Here is a 21,089-nt window from a genome sequence, read left to right on the forward strand (position 1 = left end):
GGAATTCTTGTACCTTTCCCTATTGGGTTCATAAGCCATTAAAGCCGTTGACAGCTCTCCAAAGGTAGATGTACTGGAATGCTCTTCAAAACTGTGACATTTGGAGTGCCCACACGGAAGTTCCTTTCAGTCAAGATGGTAAGTGATTAACCCTATCCTCCATGCATTCCCACGCCAGAGAGATTTTAAGACCACATCTATGCAGTCATCTGTGAACTTTTTGACTGAAGACCATGCCGTGATATTTTTGAACACCTCTTCTAAAATATATGTATATGTAACCCTACAAATGGTATTTTAAAACATATACAAAACAGAAATTGTCAAGTGATGAAATAATAACAATAAATGTGAATAGAAGTTACAATATTCTCTTCTGTAATCTCAACAGATCATTTTGTTGATTCCTTTAATCTCAGCATTTAAATTGGTAGAAAGCTGCCACAGGAGGACAATGTTATCTCTGGGTATAGATGTTTATGGAGTTTTCCTTCCTATACAGAAGAATTTTAGACAGGTTTCTAAAAATTTATAACAACAATCCAGCTTCAATTCCTGGCATATCAGGTAGTCAGAGCAAATGAGATCTCTTTATTCTGTATCTCAGGAACTGTTAGAGAGTCTGGCCTGGATTTTACTGTACTTTCGTCTCATGGGACAGTTTAAAGAAATTCATGTTTGAGTCGTAATCTAAGGCTCTTCTCAGCTGCTGTTACCACAGAGGGATTGAAGGTATGTGGAGATACTGAGTCCCTGGTCCCGTTCAGTTGTAGGCAGGCATGTTCAAGATCCTTTGGAGGGATATGTGTGAGTCTGAAAAAGTATGGCCCAAAAGATAAATTGATCATTCATTTTCTGGATTTTCTAATATAATGTCACCAGAAAGTTAGATGGATATTTTAGATGACTTTAATATGCTGTAGAAATTATTCAAAGAATTTTAACATATGTTCTAAGCATTTTTTAAAGAATTTATTTATTTGAGAGAGAGAGAGAGAGCATGGTAGGGAGGGGCAGAGGAAGAGGGAGAGAGAAACTAGTAGATTCCACATTCAGTGTGAAGCCCAATTCTGGGCTTGATATCACGACTCTAAAATTACAATCTGAGCCAAAATCAAGAGTCAGATGTTCAACAAACTATGCCACCAAAGCATCCAGCATTTTTTTTAGACGATTATTATCCAAAAAAACCCCACAGAATATATTGTTATTGACGATACATGCATTTAGCAATGTTCGTCATGTTATTAAATATTCTTTTTTAAAAAATATTTTATTTATTTACTTAACAAAGAGAGAAAGAGAGATTACAAGTAGGTAGAGAGAAAGGCAGAGAGAGAGGGGGAAGCAGGCTCCCCGCTGAGCAGAGAGCCTAGTGTGGGGCTCGATTCCAAGACCCTGAGATCATGACCTGAGCCAAGGCAGAGGCTTAACCCACGGAGCCACCCAGACACCCCAAATATTCTTAATGAAATTACTAGCAGGAAACTTTCTCTCCCCTGAAAATGAAAAGTACAGTAGGGTAACAATAATCTTCTTTCTTTAATTTCCATTTCATGAATAATTTTGTTATTTTTTTGTGGGAAGCCAAATGTTAAATTTTATGGTTAGATCATCTTGTATCAAGAATTAAAAAAAAAAAACATTTTGTTCAAAATACTGACATTTTGGGGCACCTGGGTGGCTCAGTGGGTTAAGCCTCTACCTTCAGCTCAGGTCATGGTCTCAGGGTCCTGGGATCGAGCCCTGCGTCAGGCTCTTGGCTCAGTGGGGAGCCTGCTTCCTCCTCTCTGCCTGCCTCTCTGCCTACTTGTGATCTCTCTTTGTCAAATAAATAAACAACATTTAAAAAAAAATACTGACATTATTATTAAGGAGTTTACTTTAAAGATTCCTTAGACAGTGTGTTTTAAAGATTGCCATTTGCCATGAAGATTGTCAGACTGAGAAAAATACTTGGCTTTGAGCGTGCGCGCGCGCGTATGTGTGTGAGTAACTTTATAACGGGGCTACATAACTCTGATATTTGCCAAGGGATATATAAGGATGTATCTTTTTACATCTTTGAAAATATTAAAGATGTTTGAAATATTTCTCATCCAAAAACCTTCTCTTGATCCCTCATATCCCAACAGTTCCTGTCTCATTTCTTTAATTTCCTCATTAGCAAACTTCCTTGAAAGTTTGACAATACTTTGTCTTCTCATTTTCCACTGAACTCACTCTAGTCTTTCCCCTCATTCCATACCTGTTTCTTATCCATGCCCTCGATGTTCTCCCTGTTGCTAAATTCATTGGTGAATCCTCAGTCCTCCTTTTACTGACTGAGCAGCCACATTTGACCTCACTGGTTGCTCCCTTCTCTTTGAAACTGTGTTGGGTACCTGGGTGGCTCAATTGATTAAGAGTTTGCCTTCAGCTCAGGTCATGATCCTGGGGTTCTGGGACTGTGCCAGGCATTGGGCTCCCTACTCAGTGGGGAGCCTGCTTCTCCCTCTCTGCTTATGCCTCCCCCTGCTTGTGCTCTCTCGCTCTCTCTCTCTCTGTCAAATAAAATAAAATAACATAAAATAAAATAAAATAAAAAGAAACTATGTCTGTAGTTGGTCACTAGAATATCCTTCCCTTTATGTTTTATTTCTGTCTCACTGTACTGCTGCTTCTCTGTTTTCTTTGCTGCATTCTACTGAGTTTGTGACCTCAGATATTAGAGTCTCTCAAGGTATAGTCTTTGGATCTCTTCTCTTCTCTGTCTATATTCACGCACTTGGGTTTTCTCATCCTGAACCAGAGATTTGACTCTCAAAAGTATCTACTTTTCCTTGAAGCCCTATGTTTCAAAATATCAACAACTCTACCTTCAACGTAAGCCTGCATTTTGAGCCATCAGTGAAATGTTTTTGGTCCAAGCTGCCATCATCTCTCACTTGGTTACGGGAATAGGTTTGGAATGTGTCTCCCAGCTTCCCCTTTTGCTCTGTCATCATCCCCTACCCCTGCCCCAGTAATGACTTACAGTTTCACTCAGAACAAAATTCGAAGTGCTTACCATGGGAAATAATATTCTCAGGGAAACAGCCTTTTTACCCGTTTCTTTGCATCGCTTTCCAAGTCTTGGCCTCACTCAGTCTACTTCAGCCAAGCTTAACCTCCTTGTGTCATGCCTGATCATGCTAAGTCCTCCTGGAACTTGGCAAAGGGTGCTGCTTTTGCTGGAAGCACTTTCATCAGATAGCCTGGCGGCTTGCTGTCTTACTTCATTTAGGTTTTCTATCCATTGTCACACCACCTGGTCCAAGAGTCCCTCCCCGAACCTCCATCGAACATAGGAGCTCTGCCAGCCTTTTAATTCCACTTTATCCTCTGACTCCCTTTTCTTCTCCTTCGAGCACATATCAATATTAATTACCTATTGATTCAGTTGCTTGATTGTTGCCTTTCTTCAGTAGAAGGCAGGCTCTGTGGTAACAGGGATTTTGCCTGTTTTTTGCAGTTACAGTAAGGACTACCTGCCTACAGCAAGTGCTCAATACTGTTTTCAGTGACTGAATGAATAGAAGAGATGGGAAATGGCTTTCAGGGTATTGGCCGGAAGCATTTCATTTTCTTATGTATAATCTATAAATTGCTGGTGTGGGTATATGATTAATCAATGCTATGCCTCTTTACCCGGAGAATTCTTTGCTTCTCTGAGGAGCTCATTCAGGGTAATGCAAGGGTCATTCCACATGCTTTTTGCTGGAAGAGTCTTTTCCTGCTTAGACTTCTAGTGGAAAACCAGTCCAGCCCCATGAGAAGGGTGATTGCTGTGAAACTTGTCTCCTACTCCAGTGATTGTGGGTCTGGCATTGAACAAGGCCATCACCCTTTAGTTACTTCTTCACAAAAGCAGGATTTATTTTCAACCCTATCCACTTATTTTCTGGAGCCTAGTTCTGTAGTATCATTGTTTTATTTTATGGGAGGATGCTGGGGAAAGGTGTACAAAGTGCTCAAAAACAAAGATATATTAGAAGTAGTTCTGCTGTGGCCAAATTGTCTGAATCTGACTTTGAAGTCGATATTTTCATTGGATATTTAGTGCTTATCAAAATCATTTGCAGCCAAAATAAAATGTCAGTCAGAGGCACACATTTTACCACTACAAATTTAAGATTTCATAGGATTTTTGTGATGTATATCTCTTCAGGGTACGGTTTGACAGAAATTAAATTAAATCTGCCATTTCAAATAAATCCTGAGGATGGAAAAATTACAGATAATTTTTAATATTTGATAAATATATGTTCTTCTCTAGTAGTGAATGCTACTATTGAAATAAATAATAATTTTAAAAATTATTGGAGATAAACATTGTTTTCAGTAAAAGATATTAAAGAGAATGACATGGAAGCCCTACTAAATATTACAACAGTAAGATGATTAAAATTCTCCATGTGATTATCATAAATTACAAAATTAATATAAAGATTAGTGGGGCTTTTTGGTTATTTAATTCATTAAAATATTCCACATTTAGTAAATGAGATGTTTGCTAGAATTTTTGTGATATATCATAAAATAAGTTAGAATAGTCAAATATCCTTGTATGAAACTTTTAATTTTAAAGAATATAAAATATTAGTTTCAAAAGAAAACCCAGAGGACAGAACATATTACTATATTACTATAACACATTCTATAAAATTATATCATTTTTAACTTAAAATAGCTATAAAGTTAATAAAAAAATTTTAAAGAAAGAAATTGGAACACTCTGATACATAAATTGCATTTATATTTCATGCTTTTTCCAGTCCTTACCTCAATCCACACATTTTTTAATAGGTATAATGATGTTATGTGCAATTTGATATCTGTAATTTTAACATAAAATTATATATATTTTCATATCTTGCAGTATAGTCTTTATAAGTATCATTTTTATTGATCACTATATTCCTTTCAGTGGATTGCTATAATTTGCCTAACTACTTTTCTCATGCTGGACTCAGTCACATTTATTTGCTTCCTGAGAACACACTTGAAATATTAAGTTATAATAAATAACTCCCTATGTGGTATGATTGGAGTAGGGCTGAAAAATATTTCTCATTTCAAAATATCCATAGAAAGTTATTATTCATTCTTATACCTTGGCCTGAACCAGTTAGCGTATTAGTTCCACCCAAAATATGAGAAATACATTTTGAATGGAGAAGACATGAACACACTGAGTGTTTGAGCCTAGGCTCACTCACCCTGGGGTACCGAGCTGTGGGTTGACACTGAGCACAGGCTCCCTTGTGAGAATCAACACCCCAAAGGGTCAGTGAGGATACCTCATTTGCAGTATAAAATTTATTTTTGGGTTGAAGCATACAAACTATACAATTTGTGTGGAGGTTAGCTTTGTAACCTTTGTAGAGGTTACTTTGTGTAGAGTTAGCTTTGAGGTTAGCTTTAGACATGGAAAGAAACTGCAGATGAAAAGAGATGACTGTAAGTGTGTTTTTCGTCTTGGGTTGGAGGAGTTTTAGGGAGATGTTACTCATTCACAGTGTGTATCCAGTGTGGGTAGAAGAATAATAAACTGACTTGACCAGAAATTGAACACAACACAGGAACATGACTGTGTTGAACATGAACACATGAACATGACAATGGTGCCAAATCAGTAAAGTCAGAGCCACACTTGTTAGTTCTGTTGTTTGTCATTATGCCATGCAGAAAATACTACAACTGGCAAGATTTTGAAAGGTGATCTTTTTCCCCCCACTAGATTCTTTCATGGTCCAACTGACCAAGACATCACTGGATCAAGGGTTCACCTAAATTGTAAGGCAGTACACGAGGAGCAATAGGATTCCATTTTCCATTAGTGGGCTGTATTATAATTTAGAAGCTAATTTTTGTTCACTAAATTGAGCTATGACCGTTTATGACCAAAATGATAATACCCGGTTTTAAGGATTTAATTGGAGCAATGAAGTAAATTGTGAATTTCATGAGTTGTTAATTATGTGTATAAATGTAGCAGTAATTATGTTCATTCATTCATTCACTCACATTATAATAATATTCATATTCATAGCAATATTCTTTGAAGTTTTATATGTGGCATGCTGTAGTCTGGGGGATATCATACTGAACAAGACAAAGTCCCCATTCTAATGCAGCTTATAGTATAGCAGAGTGAGATAAATACTAAACAAGTAAACATACATATACAAAATTTAAAATTTCAGCTTGCACAGGAAAAACAAAAGTAAGCTAAGAACACTAAAGGCAGACCTGTTTTATTTATTTCCTTTTTATTTTCAGTAGGCTGCATGCTTCACATGGGGCTCAAACTCGCTACCCTGGATCAAGAATCACATCCTCTACTGACTGAGCTAGCCAGGCACCCCCAGATCTGTTTCATATTAGGTGGTCATAGAAGGTCGGAAAAAGCAGAATCATGACCTGAAGACAGGAGAGGACAAGCCTGCAGGTATGTGGAAGGACTTCTACATGGAAACATAACAAGGGTCCAGTGTTGAGGTGGAGCATTCTGGGTATTATCTGGGGGAAGAAACAAAGCCATTGTGCTAGGGCAGAGTGGATGAGGAGGACACTTCCATACAATGACTTCAAAATGTTGTGTGTGGGGGTGCAGGGTATGGAGGGTGTAGGACTTTTAGACCACTGTAGTGACTTTGGCTTTTACATAGGAGGAGATAAGAATCCATTACAGGGTTTTCACCAGATGAGAGATATGCTTGGGTTTGTTTTAAAGGAATCACCCTGCGGTGTGGCAACTAAAGATGAGAAGAAAAAAGGGAAACTAGAGAGCGATTTTATGCAGAGACGGTAACTATATCTTTGAGATAATGGAAGTGGTTAGAATCAGGATGTATTTACAAGGATAACTGATACGTCTTCTGTTGGATTGAGCACCTAGTGTGACATTGAGAAGACAAGGATGACTAAGGCATCTGGTCTGAGCAAATGGGAAGATGAGATTGTCATTTAGTGAGATACAAAGTGTTCCAGGAGAAGCAGCCCTTTAATCCATTTTGAGTTAATTTTTGAGTACAGTATGAAGTAGGGGTCCAACTTTATTCTTTGGCATGTAGATACCCAGTTTTCTCAGCAATGCTTGTTGAAATGACTGCCCTTTCCTCACTGAAGGTCCTAGAATCCTTGTCAAAATTATGTGAGCACCTATGGGAGGATTTGCTTCTGGGCTCTCTCTTCTGTTGCACTAGAATGTCTGTCTGTCTTGATGACAGCACCAGAGCTTGGATCAGTATAGTGTTGGTAGAAACTATTGAAATCAGCAAGTGTGAAACTTCTAAATTTGTTCCCACCCCCCCAAATTGTTTTGGCTGTTCAGGGTCCCTTGAGATGTTCAGTGAATTTTAAGATGGAATTTTCTATTTCTGAAAAAAAAAAAGTCTTTGCGATTTTGATAGGGATTTTGTTGTGCATGTAGATCCTTTTGTGTAGTATTGATATCTTAATGATATTAAGTTTTCCAGTCCATAAACATGAATGTCTTTCCATTTATTGGTGTCTTCTTTAATTCTTACAGGAACATCTTGTAGTTCTATCTTAATGATATTAAGTTTTCCAGTCCATAAACATGAATGTCTTTCCATTTATTGGTGTCTTCTTTAATTCTTACAGGAACATCTTGTAGTTTTCATTCTTCTCCTCCTTGATGGATTTTTTACTAAGTATTTAATTCTTTTGTGATGCCATATTATTTTTTATTTTTAAGTTTTTTCTCCAGATTTATTGATATATAATTGGGGGAGAAAGATTCTCTCAGGGAGAGCAGGAAGAGAGAATCTTCAAGTAGACTCCCCGCTGAGCATGGAACCTGATACTGGGCTTGATGTCACGCCCATGAGATCATGACCTGAGTCAAAAGCAAACATATACTGTTGTGTATGTTTAAGATGTACTATGTGATGATTTGATGTATATATTATGAAATGATTACTAGAATAAGGCTAGTTAAAACACAATTTGTTACTATTTTAAGTGGAATGGCATTCTTTTTTTTTTAAATTTGTAAGTTTTTATTAACATATAATATATTATTAGCCCCAGGGGTACAGGTCTGTGAATCACCAGGTTTATACACTTCACAGCACTCACCATAGTGCATACGCTCCCCAATACTGGAATGGCATTCTTCATTTGATCTTAGCCAAAAGGCTGAGAAGCGATTGGAATGGCATTCTTAATTTCCTTTTTGGATTGCTCATTGTTACTGTATGGAAATGCAACTGAGTTTTGTTGAAACATTTTTTTCTCCCATATAATATCTCTAAAAATCCTGAAAAACTATTGTCCTGTAGAGCACAGTTCAGAAAATATTGCCCAAAGGGACATACTAATTTTTGTTGTTGCTGTTGTTGCAAAGTCTTTCTTTAAATGTATTTGCTTTTCCATATCATTTGGGGAACTTTGTTTATGTCACTTTTCACACTTACGATAAATCGTATTCTTATTTATTTTGAAGGAAAAGGCTCTGGAGAATTTGAATAATGCCTGTCGTCAAATAAAAGGTGATTTATGCATCTGCCAGAATTCCCCATTTACCTTCATCTCATTAATTCAAAGGACAAAAGTTTAAATCTAAGTTCTACTGTATGTGAACTATATGACTTTGAACATCTTGCTTTCTGATTCTGAGCCTAAACTTTCTAATCTGTAAAACAGAGTAACAATGCTAGAATTACTTTTGTTCTAATGAAAGGACACACATATGTCTATTTTACTGAGGGAGTGTTTTAAATTGGAAATGAAGAATGTGTATTGCCTTTAGACTCTGCTATTGGTTCTTTTTTTAAACTGAAGTATAGTTGACATACAATGTTGTATTAGTTTCAGGTGTGCTACATAGTGACTGGGTAAATCCATTCATCATTTAGTACTCACTACGGTAATTGTAGTTATCACCTTTCACCCTATAATGTTATTTCAGTATTATTGACTATATTCCCGTGCTATAATTTTTATACCTTAAACTATTTAATAACTGGAAGTTTGTATTCTTTAATCCCCTTCACCCATTTTGCCCATCCTTCCCCTCCCAGGCCCCTCTCCTCTGGCAACCAGGAGTTTATTCTCTACTTATAAGATTGTTTCTAGGTTGATGTTGTGTTTTTTTTTTTTTTTTAAATTTACACTTTGTTCTTTCTTTTGTTTTCTCAGTGTTCCAGGATTCATTGTTTATGCACCACACCCAGTGCTCCATGCAATACGTGCCCTCCTTAATACCCACCACCAGGCTCACCTAGCCCCCACACCCCTCCCTTCCAAAGCCTCAGTCTGTTTCTCAGAGTCCTTTCTAGTTTTGCGTGTTTGTGTTCGTTTGCTCATTTTTTAAGATTGTATTTATTTATTATTTGAGAGAGAATGAGAGAGAGAGACAGCATGAGAGAGGGGGAGGGTCAGAGGGAGAGCAGAGCAGAGCAGGGAGCCGGATGTGGGACTCGATCCTGGGACTCCAAGATCATGACCTGAGCCGAATGCAGTTGCCCAACCAACTGACCCACCCAGGTACCCCTGTTCATTTTTTTTTTTTAAAGATTCTTTCTTTTTAAAAGATTTATTTATTTATTTGAGAAAGAGATAGTAAGGGGAGGAGCAGGGAGAGAGACTCTTCAAGCAGACTCCCTGCAGAGTGCGGAGCCTGACACTGGGCTTGATTTCATGTCCACGATATCATGACCTGATTAAAAGCAGGAGTCAGGGTGCCTGGGTGGCTCAGTGGGTTAAAGCCTCTGCCTTCGGCTCAGGTCATGATCTCAGGGTCCTCGGATTGAGTCCCGCATCCGGCTCTGTGCTCAGCGGGGAGCCTGCTTCCCTTCCTCTCTGCCTGCCTCTCTGCCTACTTGTGATCTCTGTCTGTCAAATAAATAAATAAATAATTCTTAAAAAAAAAAAAAAAAGGCAAGAGTCAGATGTTCAACAGACTGAGCCACCCAGGCATCCCTCATTTGTTTTGTTTTTTAAATTTCACATGTAAGTAAAATCATATCATATTTGCCTTTTTGTGTCTCACTTATTTCACTTAGTGTGATATTGTCTAGTTCTATCCATGTTGTCATGAATGGCAAGAGCTTATTCTTCTTTATGGCTAAGTAATATTCCATTATATAAATAGATCTATCTCACATCTTCCTAATCCATTCATTTATTGATGGACACTTAGGTTGCTTCCATATCTTGGCTATCGTAAATAATACTGCAGTAAGTGTAAGGGTACATCTATCTTTTCAAATTGGTGTTTTTGTTTTCTTTGGGTAAATACCCAGTAGCGGATTACTGGATTGTGTGGTATTTCTGTTTTTAATTTTTTGAGAAAACTCCATACTCTTTTTCACAGTGGCTGCACCAATTTACAGTCCATCCCACAATCCTTGAGGATTCCCTTTTTACCACATCCTCACCAACATTTGTTATTTCTTGTCTTTTTGATTCTAACCATTCTGACAAGTGTGAGGTGATAAATCATCGTGGTCTTGATTTGCATTTCCCCAATGGTGAGTGATGTTGAACATCTTTTCATGTGTCTGTTGGCCATCTGGATGTCTTTCTTGGAAAAATGTCTGTTCAGGTTTTCTGTTCCCTTCCTACTCAGACTTTTTTTTTTCTTTTTCTTTTTTTTGATGTTAAATTGTATGAATTTCTGTATATTTTGGATATTAACCCCTTATCAGGTAGATAATTTGCAAATATCTCCTCTCATTCAGTTGGTTGCCTTTTTGTTTTGTGGGTGATTTCCTTTGCTGTGCAAGAGCTTTTTGGTTTGTTATGGTCCCAATAGTTTATTTTTACTTTTATTTCCCTTGCTTGAGGAGACATGCCCAGAAAAAAGCTGCTAAGGCTGATGTCCAAGAGATGACTGCATATATATATATATATATATATATATATATATATATATATATATTAGGAGTTTTATGGTTTCAGCTTACATTTTAGACTTTTATCCATTTTGAGTCTATTTTTGTGTATGGTATAAGAAGGTAGAAGGTAGTCTGGTTTCATTCTTTTGCATTGCTATTCAATCTTTATGTCCTACGTTATAATACTAGACTTAAAAAATTATTTTTTCATTCATGGAAAAGTGAGATACATGCAAATTATAAGGTCTAATAATATCATTAATTCATTTCTATTATTTAGGCTTGACTGTATTGCTAACCTTGTTAATTTCTCTGAAATGGTCTGACAGCTGATATTTGAAACACAAAATTGGTGATATTTTCTGTGGTTGGGGAGTTGAATGAGACATTCCTAAGCATGATCGCTAAGAAACATTGTTTGAGCAAACCATTAAGGAAGAAAGAATCAGAACCTTGGCTTGTTGGTAGCAACCTTCCCTTCTCTTCCTTATAAAACTTTAACCATTTTTCTATAGCCCTATGCACTGTGTGAGAATAAACTCATTGTTAAGGATAAAACACCCCCGGTGCACTTGAAATCATTGACTACAGAGGCTTGAGTCGAGATTTTTTTTCTCTTTCTCTTATTCAAACCTGTAGAACAGATTTACCCTGAAATATTGTAATTATTCTTTTCTTTAATCTCAGTTCTCTCAGGAAAGTTTAAGCTAACTTCTTATCACTAGCCTTAGAGGTGGCATTGCTATTATCTTCACGGCGATAACGTGCTTTCTGCCATACAGCATATGGTTGCAGTCACTTCCCTAAAGGGCTTATTTCCTAAGCAGGAAAGTCCATTCCCCTGTAAAATGCCTTAATGAGAAATACCGGCAGTGTGCAATTACTCATTCCTTGACTCTGGTTGGAGGCAGGAAGTAAAGAGATTTTAGTTCCCTGAGAAGTATTATTGTTAGAGGTGGAATCAGCCCTTGTATCTTTCTGTGTTTCTTATGGGTACGCTGGTGTCTGGAGGCAGCTCTGCCTCTTGTTCAGGCTCAGTGAGAGGGCAGAATTCCCTAATTCCACACCATTGGTTCCTTGAACTCACCAAAGCCCTCAGCGACAGCAGGCTTCAGTAATCATCCGTTGTGTCTCTGTCAAAACCACAAATGCTCAGGAACGTGCTCACCTTTTTTTCCTTTTATTTGTGTATTTGCTCATTTGCTCAGCAATATCAGTAAGGCAATCCTGGAGACAGAGATTAAAAAAATATGTAATTTCTGACCTCAAGAAACCCTCAGTCTGTTAAGGTGATAAATATATAATTCCATTATACTATGATTATGACTAGGGCACAGAGGAGGGACCTCTTACCCATGAGGGGGAGGGAGAAGGCTGACTTGACATGAAACGGTAAGTGCAGTATTCCGAATGTAAGGAGTGAAGTTTAGAATCCTAGGCATTGCAGATAGCTTTAAAAAAGCACAGGGCAAAAGCACAAGGCAGTTTTGGTGGTGGCGTTTGAGGATGGATGTCATTCAGGCAGCTCCCCTTGAATGTGTGCTGTGAGTGGTCAGTGAAAGAGTGGGTGCTTCCTGCAGCTTCTTGTAGCTAGATGCTCTTGGAATCGAACTGATGTTCTGACAGGGTGTCAGTGTCCAGGTCCACTTACAGAAAGGGGCTGGAATCCTACTCTTGATTCCCTTGCATGAATCTCCTGGAGAGATCAGACTTACAATGATGACTCCCGTGGTTTCTGCATCGCCTCGTGTCGACACGCCTTGTAGATTGTCAACATCTCACTGAGATGAGGTCTTCTCACATGGTGTGGATGACATCCTTCCCCTGAGACGCATGGCTCTACTCTTACTCCCTGCGGGGCTCCTTCTGCCTCCTCTTAGGTGAGTGTCCTCCTAAGTCCCACATAATGGCCAGCTGGCAGACATAGTCCCATACCTCAAGTTATACCTGGGTCTTCCCTGGATGGAGATTGTTCCAGAAATAAGTTATCATTTAAGACTTTGTTTATTTATTAAAGATTTTATTTATTTATTTGAAAGAGAGAGGGAGAGACAGAGAAGAGAGCGTGAGCAGGATAAGGGGCAGAGGGATAAGCAGGAGCCCTAGGAGCAGGGAGCCCAACAGTGGAGTCCCAGGACTGTGGGATCATGACCTGAGCCAAAGACAGACACTTACCTGCCCCACCAAGGTGCCCCTCATTTCAGACTTCAAGGGGAGTTGAGGACATAAAGGAATTATAAATGGTCAGTAGGAAAATAAAAAGAGTAGTGAAGAAGAGAAACTGAATGCTACAAGTAGTAAAGTGGGGCAATGTTGATATATATTACTGAAATCTACATAATCAAAATGATGGCTCCAAAGCTTTCCATGAAGGGATATGGATGCACTGGTTGTCTGGAAAGGCAGATGATAACTGTGGCTTAACAAATGTATTTTGCAATAACGATTAAAAAAAAATCTATCCTTTTTATAAACTCCATCATTAGATCTCTCAATTACAAAAATACTCTTGTTGGTAGTGGCCATTTACCTTTTTGGTATAGTCTGAACACATTCTCGGGGACCAGGGCTCACCCCAATGTCCTGCCCGGCCTGGGGATCGGGCACATATGAAACCTAGAACTGCCAGGATCCCAATTCCCACAAGGCTCATCCACTCAACCCAACATGACCCACTTAATGGAAAGAAGAAAAAAATCAGACACGCTAATCATTTGATAACAATACATTAGAATTAGTCACAGCCTCACACCTGTGGCAGGATTGGTAAAACTCAACCAGGTGAAATCCAGACCATTAGGAATTCGCTTTGGGACAACAAGACAGCTGTTAGGGCTCAAAGTTGCGAGTCTGCTCTAATAGGTTCCTCTTGCCCCAGACACAAACATTGGGTTATCTACTCGAGAATTTTGTGCACTTTTTTATGAGTTTTCCCACAGAGTTACCCCCCCTCTTTTTTGTCAGTTACAAGATGCTAATATGCTAATGTTGGCCTAGACGGGGATCATAAATATTCAAATCAATTCCATGTAGTGCTTGTTATGTGCTTGGCTGTAGCTCTAATAAAAGATGAGTAAAACACATTCTGATCCTCAGAGAAGCAGGCTAATTGCTTGGGAGGAATGCTTTTAGCATGCTTTACATTTTATGTAAACGTAAAATGCCTTATGTTTACAGGGGAATTACACCTTGAAATACTGAAATGTGGTGGAAATGCAGGACAAAGGACTCCAATGAGCATCCCAGATAAGGAATTTTAGTATTTATGTGTCCATAGCAGGTCACGACACTGTGGCTTCATGGTAAGACAGAAAGTTTTTGTGAACGGACTGAGACTTCAGTGGCTTTAAAGAATGAACGGGGGCATGGTAGACAGACTGGGGCTTGGGAAGATATTTTAAAAGGAGAAACAGCCGAGAGTCTCAGAAGGCTGAAGGAAGGTAGTGAGGCTATCTCCTTGGATGGCAGACAGGGAAAGATAACGGCACATCATGTTATGGGCAAGTTGTGGGAGGCCATGAAGATGAGATATTTGCTCTTTATTCTGGAGAAAACTGGAAATCACAAGTATTTGAGCACAGCACTTGTGAGTAGGTACATTTATTTGCTAATTTCTTGAAAATAAGGAGGTCAAGAAGTACTAACTTCCAGTTGTAAAATAAATAAGTCTCAGGGGCTTGGGTGGCTCAGTCAGTTAAGCATCGGACTCTTGATCTCAGCTCAGGCCTTGATCTCAGGGTCATGAGTTCAAAGCCCCATGTTGGGCTCCATGGTTCTCGTGGCGTCAACTTAAAAAAAAAATTAAAAAATGAAAATAAAAAAATAAATAAGTCATGGAGATATAATGTATACCAGGGGGCTATAGTCAATAATATCGCAATTTTTTTCATTTTATTTTATTTTATTTTATTTTATTTTATTTCAGTGCTCCAAAATTCATTGTTTATGTACCACACCCCATACTCCATGTAATATGTGCCTGTATTGCAAATTTGGAAGTTGCTAAGGAAGTAAATCCAAAGTGCTCCCATCACAAGGAAAAAAGATGTAATCTTGTACAATGACAGATGGCAAATAGACTTAAATGTGATCATTTTTAAGTGTATACATACACTGAATCATTACATTGTACATATGATTCTAGTATAATGCCATGTCTCGACTATACTACAATTTTTAAAAAGTATGTTAGACCTGGATAATAGAGAAGGCAAGAAGAGAGGTTGATGGGATGATAAAGCAATCTAGGGAACATAAATATTCTTTATTAATTAAAGTTGTGACAGTGAGAACAGAAATGATCAGAAAAAAATAATAGCTAACACAGATCCACTAGGATGTGGCAGACACATTTCTAATTCTTTTATTATATTACTCATTTACTCCTTGCAGAAACTATGTGGTATGTACTATTATAATAATCCCCATTTTTATAGATGAGACTGGACAAGAGGTCATGTAACCTTCTCATGGCACATAACAGCCTGGATCCCACCAGGCATTGACTACACAGTCTGTGCTCTTGGCTGTTAAATCCCGTTGCCTTTGGGATGGGTAAAGGGGTATTTACGAAGAAATGTACGTAGTATTTGGAAATGCTATATTGTATGTGAAGACAAGCAGCAACATCTCTGTCCCTTGCATAGCTTTTAGTAACTGTTTATTCAACATGTTGTATCATTTGAGTTAAGGGTAGATAATGCATGTTTAAAATGGAATGATGAGAGATAAATTTTTAAATGTCTTCCTTTGATTTGTCTTTCAAAGGGTAGAGATATCTTAAATCTGCTTATTCCAATGCCTCCAAAATGATAGACATTTATATATTTTTAGATGTAAATGTGTTTTTTGAGGTGTTTTCAGAAAGGCAATTGAAAATGTAAATAGTTGACACATACTGTATGCAGAATGCAAATGAAGACTTCTATACATGTTAGGTTGATTTTGGGTTACGTAGCAAAACCCGCACATTTTCCTTTATAAGGTGAGCAATTTGCCAAAACGCTTTGGGTAACTTACTAATTCAACAATAAATAGTCTGCCTTAATATTTATTGTAATATGAGTACTCAGTCCTTATGTCTGAAGATAGAAAAAAAATCCATGGAGAAAAATGTTTTTTACAACTTCTCTGGCTCTTACTCTTTATTTAAGTGGTGCATTGTACTTCTAAAGCGAGGACAATCTCACACTTGACATCTGTTATTAAATATGTGGTTTGCACCTTTGTTGGGGGTTTCATTTTTAAGCTGCTTCATAAAAATGCTAACAATTTTATACTAATAACTAATCAAAATAATGGAAATATAGAGCATTTTAATTAATGTCATATTTGATTGGACTTGTTCTGAGCTTAATGATGGAACAGATAAGATATTAAAGACCTCAAAATGAACATTTCATTGGTCTTGTCCAAACTATTTCTTTTAACTTGGTATTTAGTTTGAAACATATTTCAACAAGGAAGTACAGCAGGGATGTATTTATTTCTTTCCACATGAATGCGTTGACTTTAATTTTTAAAGAAAAACCAAAAATGGGACACCTGGGTGACTCAGTTGGTGAAGCATCTGCCTTTGGCTCAGGTCACAATCCCAGGGTCCTGGGATCAAGTCTGACATCTGGCTCCCTGCTCAGCGGGAAGCCTGCTTCTCCCTTTCCTCCCCACTCCTGCTCTTGGTCACTATCTTTCTAAAATAAATAAATAAAATCTTTGAAAAAGGAGAAAACCAAAAATGACCTTATTAATATGTAATGAAATATAATAGGTCTCATTTTTAAGAAAACTGAATTTTTCATTTGCTGCATTGAGATATTTGGACATGACAGACATTCCAGAGCAAAGGTTCAAGTTCTTGCTTATATTTGTTGTTATTTGCAAGGGAGGACAATGATATAAAAGACTTTTGACAAGAAAGGCTGGGCTTTCAGAAAAAAAGCCTTTTCTTTCCAGGACTTTTAAAAATTTGCTTTGGGAGGGGGGCACCTGGGTGGCTCAGTGGGTTAAGCCGCTGCCTTCGGCTCAGGTCATGATCTCAGGGTCCTGGGATCGAGTCCCGCATCGGGCTCTCCGCTCTGTGGGGAGCCTGCTTCCCTCTCTCTCTCTCTCTGCCTGCCTCTCTGCCTACTTGTGATCTTTCTCTGTCAAATAAATAAATAAAATCTTAAAAAAAAAATTAAAAAAAAATTTTTGCTTTGGGAGCACCTGGATGGCATAGTCAGTTGAGCGTCTGACTCTTGGTTTTGGCTCAGGTTATTATCTCAGGGTCATGGGATCCTGCCCTGCAAAGGGCTCCAGGCTGGGCAGGGAGTCCGCTTGAGATTCTCTCTCCTTCTCTCTCTGCCCTCCCCTCCATCCCTGCATTCTCTCCATCCCTGCCCCTGCTCTTTTTGTTTTGTTTTGTTTTGTAAGTTCTATTGGTGGTTTAAGTTTGGCTTATCTTACCTTACAGAGTCAAATTATTCCATTTCCCTGCAGGATTATATGTTTTAATAAATCATTTGTAAAAGATTTTTTTTTCTTTTTCTTTTTTTTTTTTTTTAAAGATTTTATTTATTTATTTGACAGAGAGATCACAAGTAGGCAGAGAGGCAGGCAGAGAGGAGGAAGCAGGCTCCCTGCTGAGCAGAGAGCCCGATGTGGGACTCGATCCCGGGACCCCGAGATCATGACCTGAGCCGAAGGCAGCGGCTTAACCCACTGAACCACCCAGGCGCCCCAAGAGGTTTTATTTTCTGTGTGAATGACTTCAGGGTCTCTATCACAGGCAGATAGAACAGGCAAAATGACCTTCAAAATTGCTTTCAGGTCAGATGCTAAACTGATTATTTATAGAGTCTAAAGTCACTAGAATTACCTAGCATAAGGAAAGAAAGAAAAAACAAAACAAAAAATGTGTTTATTTCCAAATGGTATTCATTGTATATTTACTCAAACAATGATTTCTAGGATTTAAATAGAAGTATTTTGCAGAGTAGATAATTTTGTGACACAGAAATAAAAACTGGCCCAGATTTAGAGGAACCAAAAAAAAAAAATAGTCTAAGTTGCTATATCTATTGCTGACTTTCTAGTGATTTTAGATCTTAAGATAAGAATATAGTTCATTTCTGCACGTGTATAACATTAAATTATTAAATAGAAAAGTTCAAAAATTTAGCTATGACCTTATTGTCAAGGTTATGTGGGGCTACATGACCTGGTGAGTATAAAGTGCATGAGAAGAGCAATAACTTAGAATCAACAAATAATATTTCTGATTATAAAAATAATATACATGCAATATAGATAATTTGAAGGTATAGAGACATAGAAGAAAGAAAAAAAAACTATAACATGCAACCTGGAAATAACTTTTGTTTACTCTGTTGTATTCCTTCCAGTATTCTTTATTTTCACACATGAATGCAACTGATTTGGATCATATTTAATTAATGTTTTATTCTTTGTGCATTTTTTCATCTAATGTTCTATCAGAACATCTCATTAAAATTCTTTGAAAATTTAATTTTTAATAACTGAGAAAAAAATCAAGATATAATTCATTTAATGAATCTGCTTTGATATTTAGTTTATTTCTACTTCATCCATGTTGCAAATAATGCATTAATAAACATCTTGATAAATCTTTATCATCGCTGTCTTATTAATTCTGTAGAGTTGATTCATAGGACTGGAACTACTGGGTTATTTACTTATTTAATCATTTGTGCAACTAATATCCTTTGAAAACCATCTTTGGGCTATGAAACATTTTTTAGTATTTTGATACATATTATAACATTGCTATCTAGTGTGGTTATACCCATTTATTGGTGTTTATTCCAATACCTCCCTCCTGGTATTTATGCCCTTGGATAGTCCCTTCCATAATGAATAGGTTTGACCTGGGTAAACCAATATGATGTTATGGAAAGGAAGGTTAGTCAGAAAGGACACTGTGGTATCTGCCTTGCCCCCTCTTGGCTCACATGCTCTGAAGGAGCCAGGTGCCATGCCATGGGAACACTTAAGCAGCCCCAAGAAGGGGTTTTGTAGTGAGAAACTGATGCTCCATCCCAAGAGCCAGCAAGGACCTGAGACCTCTAGCCAGCAATTATATCAATGTGCCCTCTCTCAAGCATCCTCTAGGCCCACCCAGCCATCAGATGGCTGCAACCCTGGCCAGCACCTTGATGACTACCTCCTGAGAACTCTTGAGCCAGAACTGCCAAGTAGCTAAGCCATTACTTGATGCTTGACCCTCAGAAACTGTGTAGGATAATAAGTATTTGTTGTTTCGTTCTATTTTAGGACACTTTGTTACACATCAATAGATAAATAATACCCATGCCTACCAGCAGTTGGCATAGTCCTTGCTGACTTTGTCATTTTTGAGCTAATTGGGCAGATAAATGTTATCTTCTTGTTTTATTTTAGTTAGTGATTTCCCTGTGATTAATCATATTTTTTTTTCACTTCCAGTGGTGATTTATGTCTCTTCATGGATTTTAAAATGAGAGTTTCAGTTTTTTCCTTTAATTTCCATCAAGAACCCAGTACAACAGTATAAAGGTACAAATAGGAGCCACTAGAAAACCTCAAAATGCATGATTCAAGGATTTTGCAAGAATAACAAAGGGTCAATATTGAGACAAAAACTAACTCCTAAAGATGCAGTTTAACATTTCTCCTGGTACCCTCTTGGATCATCAAAGCAGCTGTGGCAGATCATATATTCCAAAATGCCAGAACAATATTTCCTATCTACATGCTCTTCCTACAATATGAATTTGACATTCCTTCCATTGAGTGGTTGGTTCTATAATGTACATCACTTTGAGCCTGGAAGAATAGAGACTGTGTAAGTTCAAGTGAAGATATGTGAGTTTGGAAGTTAGATCGTAGAAGATGCTATAGTTCCTTCCTGATTCTCTTTCGATGCTTCCTGTTGGAACTTAGCTACTCTCTTGCAAGGGAGTCAAAACTAGCCCACATGGAGAGATCACTTGTGGGTTTTCCAGCCAACAGTCCAATGGAGCAGCTCCTAGTCAACAACCAGCATCAACTGCCAAATATGTAAGTGGAGATGCCTCCAGAAAATTCTAGCTCTGAGCCACTGAGTCAATCCCCCAACCCCCGCCACTAATCTTCGAGTCTTCCCAGATGAGGCTGTAACCATCCTGGAGCAGAAGCAAAAAAATCTACTTTGCCATATTTGAATTCCTGACCTATAGAATTTGTGAGCATAATAAAATAATTGCTTTATGTCTCTATGTTTTGGTTTGCTATGTAGCAATCGTAACTGGAACAGCAACCATATAAGGACAAGTAGGTTAGTCAGATGTTTTTATCACCATTTTACTTGTGGAAATACAAGTAAAGATAGAGAGAGAAGTGACATTCTCAGGGTTTCCAAATAAATTAGTGTCAGTTCAATAGTGGACTGTTTTCACCACAGGATATGCTTTTAAAGATATAACTAAAGATATAACTAAAGATATATGCTTTTAAAGAAATATTTTATACTCAATGATTCATTCAGAAAGATTTATTGACTAGTACTAGCTTACCTGCAATAGATGAAGTTTTTGTGGTAGAATAGTGAGCGAAAAGAAGGTATGGACTCTGTCTACCTGGGAATGACAGGCCAGCACAGAAGACATTTATAAGATAATCACACACATACATAAACATTGACAACTGGTTACATCTAATAAAGGAAATGATAACAGTATCCTAAAAGCAATACCAAATTGACGGTGGTCAGGAAAATGTGACCGGCATTTGACTTGAGTCAGGATGAGTAATAATATTCAGCTGTACTTAGGTTTTCTTTTCACATGTTATTTCATTTTTTATTTGTTCATTCGCTTTTCACTATAAAATTATATACTGCTTTAGACCAGAAAATGTGCTTTCTATTTCAGCTGAATAACTCCATGGAGCATAATTATAGTCATAGTTATGCTAAGGCTTCCGCAAGTGGTACAATGGACTTAAGAATAATTCAGCTTAGGGTTTCATTTCTACAGTTGCTTTATGATGCTGTTGTCCTGTCACTCACTTCCAGGTTTTAGCAGAGGTCTTTGCGTCACCTGTACTAAGCTCTTCTGAAAAGTGTGAAGCCAATGTGTTGGGACACTGATCTACAATGGAGGATTCAATTGGCCGATGCGTTTATTTGGCAAAATAATGGGTCATGTCCACTAACAACATTAG

General features: G+C 37.7%; 1 long non-coding RNA gene across 3 annotated transcripts in view; it reads left to right on the forward strand.

Moving 5' to 3' along the window:
• LOC309870047 overlaps nucleotides 1-20,106 on the forward strand; it is a 48,298-nt gene extending 28,192 nt beyond the window's left edge. The window contains exons 2-5 of one of the 3 annotated variants that reach the window (XR_014314448.1): nucleotides 6,304-6,472; nucleotides 12,656-12,769; nucleotides 14,067-14,191; nucleotides 19,353-20,106. This is a non-coding gene — a long non-coding RNA (uncharacterized lncRNA). The remainder of the gene's footprint in view (nucleotides 1-6,303; nucleotides 6,473-12,655; nucleotides 12,770-14,066; nucleotides 14,192-19,352) is intronic. The other 2 variants (XR_014314449.1, XR_014314450.1) reach the window with 2 other exon arrangements.
• The last annotated feature ends 983 nt before the right edge of the window (nucleotides 20,107-21,089 follow it).

This window comes from Mustela nivalis (genome assembly GCF_964662115.1).
Source record: "Mustela nivalis genome assembly, chromosome: 7".
Lineage (NCBI taxonomy): Eukaryota > Metazoa > Chordata > Mammalia > Carnivora > Mustelidae > Mustela > Mustela nivalis.